At 34.7% G+C, this 13,358-nt stretch overlaps 1 pseudogene; it reads right to left on the bottom strand.

The window, feature by feature from the left end:
* Positions 1–1,849: 1,849 nt before the first annotated feature.
* On the bottom strand, positions 1,850–2,521 carry LOC111150578 (annotated as a pseudogene).
* Positions 2,522–13,358: the final 10,837 nt, after the last annotated feature.

The raw sequence follows: 13,358 nt of genomic DNA, 5'->3' as shown, positions 1-13,358 counted from the left end.
CCAACAGACTTCTCGCTGAGTTCAGAGTCTGAGGCAGGGCTTGATCTCACAAATCTGAGACCATGACCTGAGCAGAAAACAAGAGTCAGATGCTTAACTGACTGTACCACCCAGGGGCCCCCTGGATACTTTACATTTCAATATGAATGTTAATATCAGTCTGTTCAAATATAAGCCTACCAAAAATTCCTGGGATTTTGATTGATATTACATTGAATCTACAAGTCAATTTAGAGAGAAATGACAGATTAACAACATTGTGTCATCTAATCTAGGAACATGGCATCTCCATCTTTTTAGGGCTTCTTTAATTTCTCTCACCATGATCTATTTTTCAGTCTAATGGCCTTGTATAATTTTTCTCAGATTCATCTCTAAGTAATATTTTTAATGCTAGTGTAAATGGTATCTTCATTATTTCAATTACTTATTGCTAGTAAATAGAAGTCCAATTGATTCTGTATATTCATCTTCTACCCTACAACTTTGTTAACTTCACATATTAGATTTATTAGCTTATTCATTTTAGATTCCAGAAGATATTTTACAGAAACCACTCTGGTTTTTGTAAAGGAAGATTACTTTACTACTTCTTTTCCAATAATGTTGTCATTCAAGTTTTTTCTTACCTTACTGGGCTGTCGGGAATCTTTAGGACAATGTCAAATAGAAGTGGTGGGAGAGAATATCCTTACTTTCATGATCTTAAGAGACAACATTCATTTTCTTTTCACCATTAAAAACAATGTTAGCTGAAAGCTTTTCAGAGATGACATTTATCAGATTAGAGACATCTCTTCAATTCCTTGTTTTCTGGGAAATTTCTATTGGTAATGGATATGGGTTTTGTCAAAAGCTTATCCCTATGTCTATTGATATATGTGTTTTATTGTTGTTGTTACTGTGTGTGTTTGTGTGTGTGTGTGTGTGTGTTTGTGTGTGTGTGTGTAGTCTGTTAGTGAATAAGGTGAATACTTGGATCTTTAAATGCTAAACCATTTTTGCATTCTTGAGATTATTCAAAATTGGTCATATTATCTTTTTTACATATTGTTAGATATTATCTGCTAAAATTTTGTTGAACATATTTACACATATGTTTGTGAAGGATATTGTTCTGCAGTTTTCTTGTCTTGCAACATGTTGGTCTAGTTTTGCTATCTGGATAACGCTGGTCTTGTGAAATGTGTTGGGAAAGAGTCTCTTTAATTATCTGGAAGGATTTGTGTTTAGACATGTTTTATGGCCTGGTATGTGTTAAATATTTATAAATGATCTGTGCATGATTGAAATTAATGTACATTCTGCAGTTGATGAGTCAACTTTGTTAATTATGTTTTTCAGTTTTTTTATACCCTTGTATTTTTAAATGCTTTTCTATCAATCCCTAAGAAAGGAGTGTTGAACTTTCTGACTTTAGAGATCTATCAAATTCTCATTGTATTTCTGTCAAATTTTGCTTTGAATAATTTGAGACTTTGCTAATATATGCATGTAATTTTTAAATTGCTATGCATTCTGTTCATTGAATCTTTAATCATTTTGAAGTAATTTTTTTTTTTTTTTGCAAGACACTGAGTATGTTTTTATTGAGTCTTTTGGTTTACAACATGAGGTAAAAGGAAAGTCATTTCTTTTTACACAGCTGTAGTAAAATATTTTAAACTTTAGGGAATTATGATGGATTACATATATTAAAAGGTGGGGATTGGGTAAACAATATCTGAGTTCTTGAATTTTCCTGTAGACTCTTCCCTTACAGTAGTAACCAGCTCTAGTTAGTTACATAAGTTTCTTCAAGGCCATGTTTTACTGTTGCTGATGTCTTTACATCTGAAGCACTGTTGTTTCAGTCAGTATTCACTAATTCCACTTCAAAAATAAGTTTTTCATTTGGTGGAATTTTGGCATCAGGCTGTCCTTTTTTCCATAAACCCATTCTGGCTCAATCTCTAGTCGAGCCTTTTCTCCTTTACTCATAGATAAGACTGCTTCATCCCATCCTCTGATAACTTTGCCTATTCCAACCTTAAAACTTAAAGGCTTGGCATTTTTCTTCTTCTTTGAACTCTTTTGAATATTAGTATCAAATACAGTCCCATCCTGTAATGTTCCTGTATACCAGCAATGAACAACATCTCCCTTCTGGGGAAGTTGGTTTTATCTCCTTTTTAAAGAACAGGTTTTATATGTTTTGGTGGACCCTCATCCAGAGTCTCTTCAGACTTGGTTTCTTTGGGTTTATCTTCATTAAGCTCCACATTTTTCACCTGCTCAGACACATTACTTAAACTTTCAGTACCCTTGAAATGCTTCCTTTCAAAAAAATGGTTGTAGGCTGTAACCAAATGGTCCTTGTAAGCTGTCTTGGCCACATTTTTAATGTTTCTAATAACTTATGTTCTTCAAGAAATGAAGCTGAACTATGGTCCTGTAGAAACTTGATAATGTCCTTCTTGGGTAGCAGCTTGCTGTGCAGCTGCTCCACAGTCCACGCTTGCTGTGGAACAGCCATCACCATCTCCTTGTCCCCTTCCCCCCCGCCTCTGCTTTACTGAGCTCTGATGTAATTCTTTTTAATTCTGCTAACTGTATTTGCCTGAAGTCTCCTTTTGTTGGTTATTAATATAGTTATATCAATTTTTCTTTTTATTAGGATATGATTGCATGTCTTTTTCCACCCAATCACTTTTAACATTTTCCATAGCCATGTTTATTTTAGATATATTCCTTATAAACAGTATAGACTTTTTGTTCCCAGGTTATCTTTTTTGTTAAACTAGAGCATTGAGTCCATTTGTACTCAGCCTAATTACTTATATTTGTGGATTTATTTCTACCATATTATTTTATACTTTGTGGTCTCTGTTTTTATCTCTTTTCTTTGTTATTTTATTACTGAATATTTTCCCCCCCCAGGGGAAAGCGCGAACGCAGTCCCCCACTACCACAAATTATGTAGTTGAGTTTCCCACATTACTGAATATTTTAAATAATGTTTTCATCCATTATTAGTATAAAATTTAGACCCTTTGTTTCTGCTCCTGTGGTAATATTAGAAATAACATTCATATTTAACTTACTATAATTTGTAATTATTCAATTGTTTTACTATTTTCTTTGAAAATATTAGGACACTAGAACTTTTACTCCATTAATACCACTCATTCCAACTGATAAATTATGGTTCTATGATTTTTTTAATCTGAAATTTTGAAGTCAGTTTTCTGTTTATGTGTTTACTACAACAAATGTTATTACTTTTGATTTATAGACTCAGTGTTCATGTTTATATTACCCACTCATCCACCATTTTCTTTGATGCTCACTTCAATTAGAGATCACGTTCCTTGGACCTGAAGATTATTTTCTAGAGTTTTCAATAACTGACAGTTTTTTGGTGATTAATTTTTCCCGTATTTATTTTAGTAAACATGTCTTCACTTCACCTTTTTTTAACTGGCATTTTGTCGAATATAGAAATCTAGCCATACTGTTATCCATGATACCACATTATTTTTCCTTGTAGCACCTGAAATCTGTAGCTGCATAGTTATGTATTCAATATCTGTATTCTGAACTGCGTTACTGGGCCATAAGTTCTATGTGGGTGGGAAATATGCCCATTTAGCATATCAGTGGATACTTGAATCTGCTATAATGCTTGAAATATGGAAGTTAAACAATATAGATTTGCATGAATGACTAATAGAATGAAGAAATTAATAAGCATAGTCCCTGCACTTGTGGTATTTATATCCTGGTAGATGTGTATTAAAAATAGACAAATTATTGGTGATCTGATAATTGAGGGCTGGTTGTCTGATTCTCACTATTAAACAAAACAAAACAAAACAGGGACCAAGGAGAAAAAGATTTGAATGATCAAAATCTGGGTTAATTTCTGAAGCTAATATGCAGCTATTCTCATTGCATATAGTTCTTTCATTATTCTTAAAGTTGCCAGTGAAATTGGTCCTGAAGACTTAATAGTACAGCTTGAATATAAATTTTTGCTTTGTCTAAGTTGGGTTTTACTAATATATGCATATTATTGCCTCCTCCTTCTCATATCTTAGAGTATATTCATACTTCTTAGGGCATACTTCTTAGGAAATATTTTAGATTTCCCCAGCAAAGGTTTATTCAGTCCTAGGTGCATTTCTATGTGAAAATCAAATTCATGTGCCCTATCCTTTGTCATATGCCTATACAGCAGATATAAGTACTAATGCTAGTCATGGCGTTACTAGAGTGCATCATGATTTTCATTGTGTATTATTCTACTAAAAGATGGAATGGCAGCCTCAAGGTGATAAGCATCTTAAAGAGCTATGGAAAATGTGGTGACTGCACAAGAGGGGGTGGCTGGACTTGAAACTTTGGACTTGAAACTTCCAGACTTTGAAACTGGACTTGAAACCTCAAAGTTTGATGACCTTTTTCATCTTTAGCAAGTCTAAGATACAGACCTATAGATACTGATATAAGCATATGACTTTTGCTAGGGCAAGAATTACATGACATCTACCATTTGAGTCTCACTCACCCCCAGATTTACCTCCTTTTCTTGATATTTGGCACACCATTGAATGTCTTTGAGCCTATTCTTTCAACAGTCTTAAAATGTGTCAGGTGCTTTGCTATCCACTTGATGACAGAATGTGAGTAATCTCTACCTTCATGAAGCTCATGGTATAACTGAGGAGACAAAGAAATAAAATAACCAATTATACCATGGTGTGATAAAATCCACAGATAAGGAAATGACTGACATCTAAATGACTTGTCGGAAGTATCCCTTTACATTACCTCTGGGATACCTTCTCTGACCATTTATGTCTTGCTTAGATGCAGCACTCCTTAGTGTTCAGTGAGAGAACCACATAGCTCAACCCGAGGGGTGACACTCAGATTACCATGCAAATGGTGTCCCCTGGATTGTTCAGCATATATTCCATGCAACTCAGCTCTTATAATGGCAAAAGCAGCCATGATTATTTTGAAAGGGCCAATTCTCAAGCAGAAAGTGAAAGATCATAACTGACCTAAATTATGGAGAGATGTTTCATTAGAAGGAAGTATAGGAGAAGTAGTCTTCTAGCTTTGGATAAATAGCTACCCCATCAAAAAAAGAATAATAGAATGAACACAGGAATTGCAAAAGACTTATGCAGTGCTGCCAAATCGAGACATAAGCTGGAGCCAAACCATGATGACTTAGTAGTCCATTGAGTAAAGAGTGGCGGATGGAGTACCTTCTGGATATTCATGAGATTGTGGGCTTCAAAAGGCTGATTTCCATAATCAGTACCCCAGATCTACTTCAGACCATCAGAACTAGGAACAGTTATAGGGGTGACATATTGGAGGCCAAAAAAGTCCTGGTAGAAGTTATTTCCAATGAAACTGGAGTCCTGGCAATAGAAGGTAACATCCCTAATAAGTCCCACTTATTATATATGTATTATACAGATGTGTTATCTGTATATTGCACAAGACGTCTGTCCTTTATAAGCTAGGGGACAGCATATGTATCCAGAACCCAGGGTACAAGAATGACAGATACGGTAGTATATGGCAAGAGTTACAAAGTACTGTAGAGCTGAGGTTCAGATTTTCTAGTCAAAGTCAAGAGCACTTTGTACAATGGAAATGATTGGCCATGAATCTCTGAGCATTTCATCAATGAAATGGTGCCTCTTTATAATGCAGCATAGGAGGCCATACCTCCAAGTCTGAATACATGGCCCGAGGCCATATGCAACTGTGTAGTGATAATACAGAATTTTTCTCATAAAAACGTGCAGTTCTTGGATCCTTGTTTAGCTCTGACATTTGCAACCCTCTTTTTAAAAAAATTTTATTTATTGGGGCGCCTGGGTGGCTCAGTGGGTTAAAGCTTCTGCCTTCGGCTCAGATCATGATCCCAGGGTCCTGGGATCGAGCCCCGCATCAGGCTTTCTGATCAGCAGGGAGCCTGTTTCCCCTCTCGCTCTGCCTGCCTCTCTGCCTACTTGTGATCTCTCTCTCTCTCTCTGTCAAATAAATAAAATCTTTAAAAAAATTTTTTTAAATTTATTTACATATAATGTATTATTTGTTTTGCAACTCTCTTTTAAGGTAAATAGTATTTGGGAATTTTATTTTTTTTTTAAGATTTTATTTATTTATTTGACAGATAGAGATCCCAGGACCCTGGGATCATGACCAGAGCCGAAGGCAGAGGCTTTAACCCACTGAGCCACTCAGGCACCCCAGTATTTGGGAATTTTATTAAACAAAATCTTCTATCAGTCAAATTTCTTTTCTTTAATTTAGCTCCAAAATTCCTGGTGAAAAAAAATCAATATTAAGTTTTTCAGCAGGAGATTTATACACATTGCAAAGTAACTATTTATCAGTTTGTGTAGTCATTAAGTTTACCTGTGAAGAATTAAATATAAATACAAGAGCTCTCACATATAGAGAGAAGTAATTTCTTTTTGAAACTCTACCATGTACTGCTCTGGGTGCTTTGTGTTTGCCTGATCATGAGCCATCTCCTCCTTTTGATGAAGTAATTCACATCTGAATGTTTTCATCATGAAAATAAGAGCCCACTCCAAATTTTCTTTATGAGAAAGTCTATGCTTTGGACATGAGATGATCATTTCTCTTGAAGAAACAACACTAAAAAAATCAAAACTTGTTTTTAGCACTGAAACTGCAGCTCTAAATTTGTTTAAATGGGTTCAGTTTTCTATTTCAATTCCTATGTCAAATGCAAGTGTGGGAAGAATTTTTAGCATCGTGGATAATCTGTGGAACGATGCAACTGTGCATTGGGACTACAACAAAATGAACATACAGTCAGTATATAGGAAATGCTGAGCCTTTTTAAATGCACCTTTAATTTGAGTGGAAAGAAAGATGGGTATTTGAACTCAAAGATTTATAAAAAGCTATATATTCTAAAATAGATTACAAGGTATAATTTAGGTCATCTTCGTACAAAGCCAATGAGTTGGAAACTTGGGAATTCAGATAAGAGCTAAAGGGAGAGAGAGGTGGGATTTATTGCCTGAGCCAACTAACACCAGGCTAGAATCATTAGTTAATTTTTCTCTTGTTTTTTGGTGTATGGATATTTCCCCCTCCAGAAAAATGTGATCAAACAATACATAAAAATTTTGTTAAAAATAACAATTTGGGGAAGAGGGACAGGGGAACAGAGAGGAAAGCCCTGATTCTCATTACAAACTTTTTGAGCAATTAGTTGAATATTCCAAAAATGTACATGGATTAGTTTTTTAAAATATCAATAGGTATTTTTCAGGTAAAGAGATTATAAACTGTACATGCTTTTCTCTTTTTTATTTCTGTGTGCTGTATTAGTGCTGTGTACTAACAGCACTAATGCTATTTCTCGGCAACACTCATTTTTGACTGATTCATTGTTGAAAGTTAGAAATCAGTGATAAACAAAAATAATAACACGAAAACACTCTCAAAGCCTATATAATAGAATAGAAATAGAAATAAATAGAAAATGACTATTCGAAGACAACAACTATTAGCTCTTCTTCCAGATTGTTTTCTCAAATAGATTATGCTAATTTAGCAACTAATATAGAACTTTTCACATTACTTAATGTATTTCTACCTCACCTTTTTTTAAGGACTACATGTAATGTATCATAATTTATTTAATGAATTCATTACTTTAGAATCATAGGTTGTTTTGAATTCCTCCTTTTCCTTTCAAATTTGTGCATTTGTCTCATTTCTTAGGATGAATTCCTAGAAGAGTACTGCTGGCCCAAAGGGAAGGCATATGTTTAAGACATTTAATGCAGTTGCCAAATTGCCTTTCAGGAAAGTTGGACCAATTTAGACTACCATTAGCAGTGTATCAGAATGTCTGTTTATTCCAATCCATGCTGTCACTCAATTTTGTCAGTCATTTTAATATTTGTCAATGTAATAGGCTAAAAATTAAATCTCTTTTTTTTTTGCATTTCTTTGAAGTTAAATGTATTTTCTTTTGTGAATTACCTGTTATTACCCACATTATTTTTTCTATTGAGATGTTGAACAATTTCTTCATAATTTGTTAGAGCTCTTTGTATAAGTATATTAACATGCGTTAATACATTTTTCCATATAGTTTGTACTTATTTTTCCAAAGTTATTGTTCATCTCAACTTTGTTTATTCTCATTTTCCCCCATAGATATGGAAATTTTGCATTTTTTTTTCAAATCACTTGAAAGACTGAATATAAAAACAGACAATGGCCAGATTATCTAGAAAGATAAAACTTTGATGCAAAACCTGCAGTAGCCTTCCCAGGTAAACAACCCTTACCTACAATAAACAGCAAGGAAGTCAGCTTGCTATGAGTCAGACTTCAAGGAAGCCAGATTGTTATCTCTAGTGGCAATCCAGGAAACTAAACAAAACCTCTATACCAATCAGCCCCAAATGGCCAGGATTTGATTAATGGACAGCTTCCCTAATTTCTGTCTCCATTTCCAACTTAGGACCAACCAGAGTAAGCCAAATATGTACTCCTAATCAATCACATGGGATGCCTCACTTCCACATGCCCCAGTTACAGCTTCCCCAGACCAACAGCCTTCAATGAGGACACAACTTCAGCTTCCCTTTTCTTTACCATAAAGTTGTCGCACTCCTCCGCCTGCCTTTGACTCTCTGACAAAAAACAAGTGACAGTGGCTCTGGACCCTCTTGCTATAACCAGCTCAGAATAGATTGTCTTTGGTTTTTTCTTTTGGGTAGTTTTCATTAATTCCCACACTACCTATATATCCTTATATTGTTCCCTCTTTGGTGACATACAGAGAGAGCGCCTCCTCATTGCAATTTTGTATAATTTTCAACAACTCTTATTTATACTTTATTAAAGAGGCAATCTGAGATGTTGATTTAAAGTGCTGGCTGGAGAACTAGACTATGTGGATTTTTATTTCTGTGCTGTCAGTAATCAGTTAAGTGACTTTGGACAAGTTGCCTATCCTCCCTAGCCTTAGTTTTCCCCATCTGCATAATGGGTGTAATATTAGCTCCATAAGGTTGCTGTGAGGACTAAGTGAGAGTACCTAGAATGACACCTAATATATAGTAAGCACCCAGTATGTGTTCCTGTCATTGCCTATATTTTTCAAGTACTTTAATGATTGCATTTCTAATTATAGGAGAATTTTACAGGGTTCCTACAGGAGGTGACAGGTACTCTCTAAGAATCAATTGAGGGATAGCTTCTTGATTTCTGCCAACTTAGTCTGTAGTTTAGGACAGGGATGCTTCCACAAAATCAAGAAACTGAGGGAAGCTCAGGCATGCTGCCGGTACCAAGGGGTTGAGAACTGGAGAAATGCTGCCACTTACAGGCCTATAGATGCTCATGACTCAGTCCAAACCTAGAGAGTCCATCATCTTGTGAATCGTTTCATCTACCAAAAGTGCCAGGAGTCCTGTTGTGCAACTTGTCCTGTCCCCCTATAACAGTTGCTATTTTGGAGAGAAATTGAACACATTAAATCTTTTTTTTCCCCCTCTAGTCTTTGGCCATAGTTCAACTAACCCCTATATAGCTTTCAGTAAGTATTATTTCAGCTGATTTATTTAAAGAAAATTTTAGGGATTTGACCTTTACATAGATCTAGAGTAGAGTTCTTAAATTTATTACTAATAGGAATTCAGGTAATAATGATCCTGATTCCCAGGTGTCACTATCAAAAATTGAGATCATTCAAGAGACCTGGCAGTGTGAACAGGAACCTACATTTTTTCCCTAGCTTTACTGAGATTTAAGTAACATATAACATTGTATAAGTTTAAGGTGCACAATACAATGATTTGATGCATTTATATATTGTGAAATGATTACTGTGATAGTTAGTTAACACCTCCATCACTTCATGTAATTATCTTTATCATGGCAAGAACATTTAAGATTTACTCTCCTCGCAACTTTCAAGTATATCATACGATACTGTTACATATAACTGCCATGCTGAACATCAGATCCCCGAACTTATTCATTCTATAACTGGAAATTTGTACCTGTCCACCAACATCTCTTCATTTACCCTATCTCCAGAGTCCCTGGAAACCACCATTCTAGTCTCTGTTTCTGTGCGTTCAGTCGTTGTGTGTGTGTGTGTGTGTGTGTTTTTTTTTAATTCTACATAAAAGTGAGATTATATGGTATTCGTCTAACTCTGTTTGACATATTTCATTTAGCATAATGCCCTCAAGATCAATCCATGTTGTCACAAATGGCAGAATTTTCTTCTTTCTCAGATCTGAATAACATTTTCTTGAGTAATCTCTACACCGAATGTGGGACTCAAACCCATGACCTTGACATCAAGAGTCATATGCTCTACCAACTGAGCCAGTCAGGCACCCTGTGAATAACATTTTCTTTATCTATTCATCTGTAGATAAAAACTAGGTTATTTCCCTGACTTGGACATTGGAAATAATGCTGCAATGAACACAGCAGTACTGATAACTCTTTGAGATTCTGTTTCATTTCCTTTGGATACATATCTAGAAGTGGGGTTGCCAGATCATATGGTGGCTCTGTTTTTCATCTTTTGAGTTCCCTCCATGTTGTTTTCCATAGTGGCTGCACCACTTTACTAACCTACCAATGGTGCATAAGAATTCCCTTTTCCCCACATCCTCTCCAACATTTGTTATTTCTTATCATTTGATAATAGTAATTCTAACTGATGTGAGCTATTATCTCATTGTGGTTTTGATCTGCACTTCACTGATGATTCATGTTGTTGAACACATGTCCATGTACCATCAGGAAAAAAAACTTCATTTTTAATAAGCATTCTAAATTATTTTGATGATGATGGCATGTAGATCCCACATTGGAAATACTGCTATAGATGTACTCCGATACTAACCTGGTTTGAATTTGATTTGGAATTTAAAGTATGAGCTAAAAAATGACATAGAGTTGGGATGAGAAGAAGAGGAAGGATTAGATTGTCCTCCTCTTTCATCTTTTCCAAACAGTCTTTAGAGAAAGAGACCTATTATTAGTATTTTGTCCTTTAATGTTACATTAAACATACTTGGTTTCTTTAATCTTCCAGCTTCTTTGTTTTCCATTTTAGAGAGTTAGGTCACTAGGATAAATTTGGTGATGCCCAAGGAAACACCAGTCATTTTGACCCTCTCCTCCAATTACTAGTACCTTTCTTTGCTGTGAGAAACAGTGTCTTAAATCTTTTCTTGGAGCTTTTTGTACAACAGCAACTTTCCTTTTAGAGTCTTACAAATGGAATTCAAAAAAATTTAACTTGTTCACTCTCCCCTCATGTACACATAATTATACTAGCACTTAAATATGATTTTATATTGTCTCTAATTATTTCATGTTTTCATCTTGTCTTTTCAGCTAGATCACAAGTCAGCAGTATATTTCGTTAAAATTTCCTGCTGTACCGATTTGGTTTAGCTTTTCTCTTTCTTTTTGGCTTAGCTTTTCTCTTTCTTCCATTATGATTTGGTCATTCTTTTCTATTACCTTTATTCACATTGTATGTCTTTCTTTTCTTTCCTCCATAAAAAAGTTGTTTTCTTCATTTACAAAAATACTATTTAATTAAAAGTTTTCAGAATGGTTTAATACTACTCAATTTTGTATATATAAGTAAACTGAATATCTGACATGTTAATGTAATTTCTCAAGGTAATAATGGTAACGAGTCACACATTTTTTAAAAAAAAGGGAATATAATATTAGCAAATGTGTTAAACACCTATGTGGTCAAATTTCCACATGCATTTAACTTATGTATTCCTCACAATAATCCTATGAGATAAATATTACCCATTTTAGCAGATGAGTAAACAATATTAAAAGGCTAAGTAATGTACTCAAACTCAGTTCACAAATAACACAGTCAAGAATCAAATCCAGCTATTTTTGTACCTATAGTCATCTTCCTTTCTTAAGGGAATATCTTGCCTCAAATCCCAGCCTCACTGCATGATGTCACGCTGTCATATTATGTTGCAATTCCACTTCTACTCTAAGAACATGAGTGAAATGTATGCCTACCTTACTGAGGAAAGATGCTCTCCTGTCTCCCAAGCATGAGAGAAGTATACCAGCTACGATGCCCTTTGGTATTGAGAGAAAACATCATGATTTAAAATAAAACATTTCCAAGTATGTAAATCAGATTTGCAATGATTACTCTTTATCTGTACACTTGATTTACTTACAAACACTCCTTCCAGTCAACACACAAGTTGGAAATAAGATATGAATGATACAAATCCAAGTATTTCAACCTAACTAGACAACAACTTTTTGAATACTTTATGACTCCATATTTCTAAGACTGGTATTGTCAGCTAATTTTCAAATGGTTAATGTCCAAAGGTAACATCAGTCTCTGAAGTTTATGCAACCCAAGGAGCCACAAGTGATAGCGAACAAATCTATTCAAATCATTTCATTTCATTCCTTTATATTATTAAATAAATGAATACAAGATTAAAATTCTTAATGGAGAACAAGAATATAAATTCCCATGATTGAAACTCTGTAACAAAAAAGAAGAGAATAACCAGAGTATTGTGTGACAGTAAAGGTCAAATTTCCCACCACTTTCTATTATCACCATTCTGGCGCAGTTCACCCTTACTCTCATCTGGACTGAGGTGTTGCCCCAGATACAGAAAATCTAAATACTCTAAGCATGAAAATCCATGACATTGGAAAGTGTAGCTCTCCTTGAAAAAAAAAATTAGATAAACACTAATCACAAACTGCAGGGACAAATGAAAAAAAATGATAACTTGTCATGAAGTCTAGAAAAGAAATGTGTGCTGTCTGTGCTTGTTATTTCATAAATTCAGGGTCAGTGTGGTAATTGGAGCTTCTAAAAACTTACCTATTGTTTTCACATTATGCTACTAGGTAGCAGCATCTCTATATTGCATAGCTTTCCTCTAGAATATAATTTCTCTCCAGGTATTGCACAGATACTAAAGTATTCATGGTCATGAATTGCCAATCACTTTACGGTTCAAATACAGCTTCCTCTGTTAAAATAGTCAAACTTAAATGATGTCTGACAAACCCTAAAGCAGACAACGCTTTTGGAGAAGTATTTTAGCGCAAACAACAAATGAAGAGTTGCTGTTCAATGGGTATATAGTTTTGGTTACGCAAGATGAGTAAGTTCCAGAGATCTGCTGTACAACATTGTACCTATACTTAAAATACTATTATTATTTAAGTGCACCATGCACTTAAAAATTTGTCAGGGGGGTAGAACTTGTGTTGCATGTTCTTACCACAATAAAAATTAT

Source organism: Enhydra lutris, unplaced genomic scaffold (genome assembly GCF_002288905.1).
Source record: "Enhydra lutris kenyoni isolate GAN:26980312 unplaced genomic scaffold, ASM228890v2 scaffoldscaffold2, whole genome shotgun sequence".
Classification (NCBI taxonomy): domain Eukaryota; kingdom Metazoa; phylum Chordata; class Mammalia; order Carnivora; family Mustelidae; genus Enhydra; species Enhydra lutris.
The sequence above is the reverse complement of the archived record's forward strand: the minus strand, read 5'-3'. Positions and strand labels throughout refer to the sequence as shown.